This window comes from Diospyros lotus, chromosome 12, assembly GCF_014633365.1.
Source record: "Diospyros lotus cultivar Yz01 chromosome 12, ASM1463336v1, whole genome shotgun sequence".
Taxonomy (NCBI): Eukaryota; Viridiplantae; Streptophyta; class Magnoliopsida; order Ericales; family Ebenaceae; genus Diospyros; species Diospyros lotus.
In genome coordinates, this window is record NC_068349.1 from 24,804,612 (window position 1) to 24,809,993 (window position 5,382).

The 5,382-nt window shown below is 35.6% G+C and overlaps 1 non-coding gene across 1 annotated transcript; it reads right to left on the bottom strand.

The window, feature by feature from the left end:
* Positions 1–3,128: 3,128 nt before the first annotated feature.
* Positions 3,129–3,235, bottom strand: LOC127787768 (small nucleolar RNA R71). Its single transcript, XR_008020232.1, has one exon. It is a non-coding gene; the product is annotated as a small nucleolar RNA R71 (small nucleolar RNA).
* Between the last annotated feature and the right edge of the window lie 2,147 nt (positions 3,236–5,382).

The following is a 5,382-nucleotide window of genomic DNA, read 5'->3' on the forward strand; positions in this document are numbered from 1 at the left end:
ATAAAGATCTCGTGAAGGCGCAGGGATGAAATCGTCCTTATCGAGCAAGTCTTGAATTATTAATTTTTTATTTTAAGTATCTTGATGATTATTAATTCAATGGTTGAAGGTATAATTGCAATTAAAGAAATACCCGAACAAAATAAAAAAGGAATCTGGGGGTTTGATATGTAATTATCATATTACATAATATAATAGGTATATATATATATATATTAATATACGTGGAAGAAGATGCAGTGAAGCAGAAGATGGAATAAGCATCAAATAGAATTAAAGTAGCTTGCACCCAAGCTGGTTGGGCACGCACAGGAATTTCTCTGTGGCCATGGGTTCGACCCAAGAATGGGAAAAAAATTGAAGGCAGATTTTGGGGAAGAAAGCTGGAATTTTCCAACAAATTGAAGGTGCAAAACGGCACCGTTTTAGTGCCAAATTGAAGTCTAAGAAGCTGCCAAATTGCAACCACGCGTCCAGCAACAATTAACCTTAATTTTGCCTCCTGCTAGCTGCCAATTTTCCCTTCATCTCGCAGTTTTCATTCCCTTCCTTGCTTGGCAAATTTCAGCCACGTAACAAGGTAAAATCAGAGCATTTATTAGCTTAATTCAGGGGGTAAATCCATGGTTTAGGATGGAATTCAGGGGGTGGCCGAGCCTATAAATAGGCGAGCACGGCTGTGAGGTTAAGGCATTAAGTGAGGAAGAAGTCCTGCGAGCTGAAGAAGAAGAATTCGCAATGAGGTAATTAAATTAAGTTTAATATGAAGTTTAATTAGTTAATTAGTTAGCTGAATTAAATTAGTAGGTAATATTTAAAATTAGTTAAATTAGTAAATTTAATCCGTGATTAGTCGATAAATTACTTGGCCTTATAGATGTATATAATTGTGATAAGGGTGCTGCGAGTACGCTATCATTTTGTGCAATAAAATAGAGTTGATCACCGAGCATTAAATAATTTAAGGTAAGGGTTAATATGCTTTGTGTGTAAATTACTTTTGTCATGATTTGCTTAAGATATCAAGGGAGTGCCTAGGCATGGGGTAGTGGATTTTTTACCTTGAGGGTCCTAAGACGAGGTCATGGATGGAACCACTAGGAGCCACCTAGAGCCTGAGATAGGTGCGGTGGACGGGCTTGCATGCACGCTGCACTTCATTTTTATCTATGATGTCATGCTCATTAATTTACTGCATTGCATATTGCCTTTACTGAGTCCCCGGACTCACCCCCTTCACTCCCACTAACCCAACAGATGGCTCGGGATTTAAGAAAGGGAAAAATGTACTAATGGAAGGGTCGTCTCTCAACAATGATTACGGGCAGTGAGAATGTAGGTCATGTCTTGTGTTATTTGTGTAATTTATATGTTTTGTATTTGGCTATGGAATACAACAATGAATTAAATAAAATTTGGTTTAGACCAAATTAAGATTTCCACTATGAGTAACTCAGTAAGTGTGAACTAGTTATGCTTGACCATTGGAGTATTGTATTGAGCATGTTGGTATTTATTTATTTTATTTGAAATTGGATTTATATTTTAAGGGCCTAACCGAGTTCGAGAATCGGGTAAATTTTTGCCGCCTAAGTATTTTAAACCTGAGTTCTTGACAGTCGAAGGCGGCGAAGCCTAGACCCCACCCAGACCACCCAATGTTATGTTGTCAAGGCATAGCCATCCTTCGAGATAGGCTGGGGTTGTAACCATAGGTTACGATGGCACTCGGTAGTGGGGCCGGGGCGTCACGCCTAGTGCTCTCCATCTTGAAACTCTTCATATTTATTTTTTATGTTATTATTTTGTTTTCTTAAATTAATCCTCCTTAATCAATTGTTTAAATAACATTTGGGTTAATATAATTTTGGTAATTATCATCCAATTCTCATGGAAACGATACTCTACTCACTACTCTATTACTTGTGCGACTCGTACACTTGCGAAAAATTACCATCAAGTTTTTGACACCGTTGGCGGGGATTAGCACTTGATAATATCACTATCAGATAACTCATTTGTTAATTTAAATCTATTTTATTCTGTATTAATTTTTCTTTTGGTTTTGCATATTTTATCTTTTGTGTATGTGTTAGTATATATGTTGTATTTTTAGTATATCTTGTTTCATTAGTTACTATTTAGATTCCATTTTTCAATTCTCATTCTAGTTAATTTACTATTATAATTTTGTATTAGTTAATTCATCTTCCACTTTTATTGTTATATATTTGATTTAAAAAAAATAAAAAAATATATAAAAAAATTATATTTATATTTATGAAGTAAAACCTTAGCAACCCACTCTATCATCTTGGCCACCATCAAGTATGTTCACTGAAATTGGCACACTTACTTTTTCCTATGACGTTGCATAGCTTGCATATAATTCTGTTTTAATTATAATTATTATTATTATTATTATATTGCATTTATATCCAAAACTAGTATTTAAATTTGGCTACACTATTTACTAAAATTAAATATTCTAGTTGTATTTTAATTTATTTTATTTATTACATTACGTTTAATATTTTTATTTTATACTTTGGTGTTTAAATTTTTTTTCTTCTTATTGCTTACGTGTGATTATTTTCTATATCTTTGTTGAACCAGGTGTTGTGCTTTAATTGTGTATGCGACATGTTAGAAGCCTTGAAGTTGTTCCATTTGATCTTGAAATTGAACGCACTATTCGTGGGTTAAGGAGAGAAAGAAGAGTAGTAGAACAACAAGCAACCATGAACAACGAAGCAACGAATAGAACATTGAGGGAATATGGTGTTCCATCAATAAATGGCACAAATTCAAGCATTACAAGACCAACTGTTCAAGCTAACAATTTCGAAATCAAGCTAGCAATAATTCAAATGATCCAAACTTTTGTCCAATTTTGTGGATTACTTAGTGATGATCCAAATGTTCACATTGCAAATTTCTTGGAAATATGTGACACATTCAAACACAATAGCGTATCTGATGACGCCATTAGATTAAGGTTATTTCCTTTTTCTTTAAGAGATAAAGCAAAGAATTGGCTAACATCACTCCTTGCAGGTACCATCACTACTTGGGATGAATTAGCTAGCAAATTCCTAGCTAAATTTTTCCCACCGACAAAAACTGCAAAGATGAGGAATGACATCACAACCTTCAGCAAAGCCGATATGGAAACTTTGTATGAAGCTTGGGAGAGATTTAAAGACTTGTTGAGAAGGTGTCCACATCACGAGCTTCCTAAATGGTTGTTGGTACAAACATTTTACATCAAATTAAGCCATCCGATAAGGATTGCCATTGATGCAGCAACTGGAGGAGCTTTGATGAGCAAATCCACTGATGAAGCTTATGATTTGATAGAAGAAATGGCTTCAAATAATTATCAATGGCCTTCAGAAAGAACTATGCCAAAGAGATCAACTGGGATACATGAAATTGAAGCATTTACTACTTTAAATGCTAAGGTAGACTCTATTTATAAAAGACTAGATCAGTTGAGTATTAATGTTGTTCATTTTGTTATGCAGGTTTGTGAATTGTGTGTTGGGCAACATGTTACAAGCGAATGTCAAGCTGGCAATCCTTTTGCAACATCGAGTGCGAAACAAACTCACTATATTTCAAATTCCAATCGACAACAAAACAATCCGTACTCCAACAATTACAATCCAAGGTGGAGAAATCACCCAAATTTCTCATGGAGCAATAATCAAAATAATGTAAGGGTACCTCCACCTGGATTTTAGCCTCAAGAAAAGAAGACATCCTTAGAAGATTTGGTGGCAACACTCACTAAAGCCGCAACGGAGTTCATGACAGAGACAAGAACAAACTTCCAAAATTAACAAGCTGCCATAAGGAATTTGAAAGTACAAATGGGGCAATTAGCTAACACATTGGCGACAAGGTCACAAGGTGCACAACCAAGCAACACTGAAACAAATTCTAAAGAGCATGTGAAAGCCATCACTCTTAGAAGTGGTAAACAGCTAGAGGGGCAACAATAAAAAGGCATGAAAGAAAATTCAACCCAGACAGCGTCTCTACCTCAAGAAAAATCACACAATGAAGAAGAAAAGAAACAAGAGGAATACAAACGAGAGCTAGTCAAATCTTATGTTCCTCCAGTTCCTTTTCCACAAAGACTTTGCCAACACAATAAAGATAAGAATTTCTTGAAATTTCTTGATGTGTTCAAAAAGCTTCACATTAATATTCCTTTTGCAGAAGCATTAGCTCAAATGCCAAGCTATGCCAAGTTTTTGAAAGAAATTCTATCCAAGAAGAGGAGGTTAGATGACCACGAAACAGTAATGTTGACTGAGGAGTGCAGTGCTATAATTCAAAACAAATTACCTCCAAAGTTAAAAGATCTAAGGAGTTTCGTTGACTTCCCGGAGGTCCCCTATGATAATTCAATTTTTCAGCCTAAATCACAATTGTACCAGAAATTGTCTCTAATCTGACCGCTTTTAATGTCATAAATCACGTCTCAGAATGCTCGTCAATATCATGTCATTTTTCTTAGATATTTAGGCTCCAAGGCACTCCTTATAGTCGATTCGGTACTGATAACTGTAAGAGATTATACTTGAGTCCCAAATCTTTTGAAAATTTCACCTATGACCCGAGTTAAAATTACTCTTTGAGTCCCTTGAAAATTCTCAGGTATTACACACGAAACCACTCGTATATCGTGGTGGGAATATGCACTATGTAGTCTCTGTACAGTGATGTATAGAGGCAAGTGATTGCTAATGAGATCCATTGATCTCCGATGTGAGGTGAACATCTTATGAGATCAGTGGTAGTTTATGATTGTATAAACCCCTGGCCAAGGTGCACATAATTGGAAAGGAGTTTTCAATGTCAGAAGGAGTTCAAGTGTCATCTCAATGACACCATACTAGATCTTGGCAAAGCTATTGAGTTTTGTGAGTTTGATCAATTCATGGCTCTCACTCGATTGGGATGTTGGTCAGTTGAGGAATTATAGTACAGGAATCGAAAACCCTAATAAGATCACCTGAAGTATGACTTCATTACTGATAGGATCATCCTGACATAGTGTTAGTTGTCACTCTAGACTTCTCGGGGTACATCAGGAAAATGAAAACCTTAATTGTAGATCAAAGTGTTTGATTAGCGTTAAAGTGTTTGACGTGTCCCGATTGCTATTTAGTGGTCAGCTTAGAAGGTCACACGCATATTCAAGTGTAGTGGTATATTAGTGATGTAATGTCGTAATTAATTATTGATTATCATTAAGAGTTAATGATGACACCGTTAAGAGTTAATGGAATGGGTTTAATTAACAAGAGCAATTGTTAAGAGTTAACAGGCATGCCACTAACAATTAAATAGGGTCTCGATTCCATTATG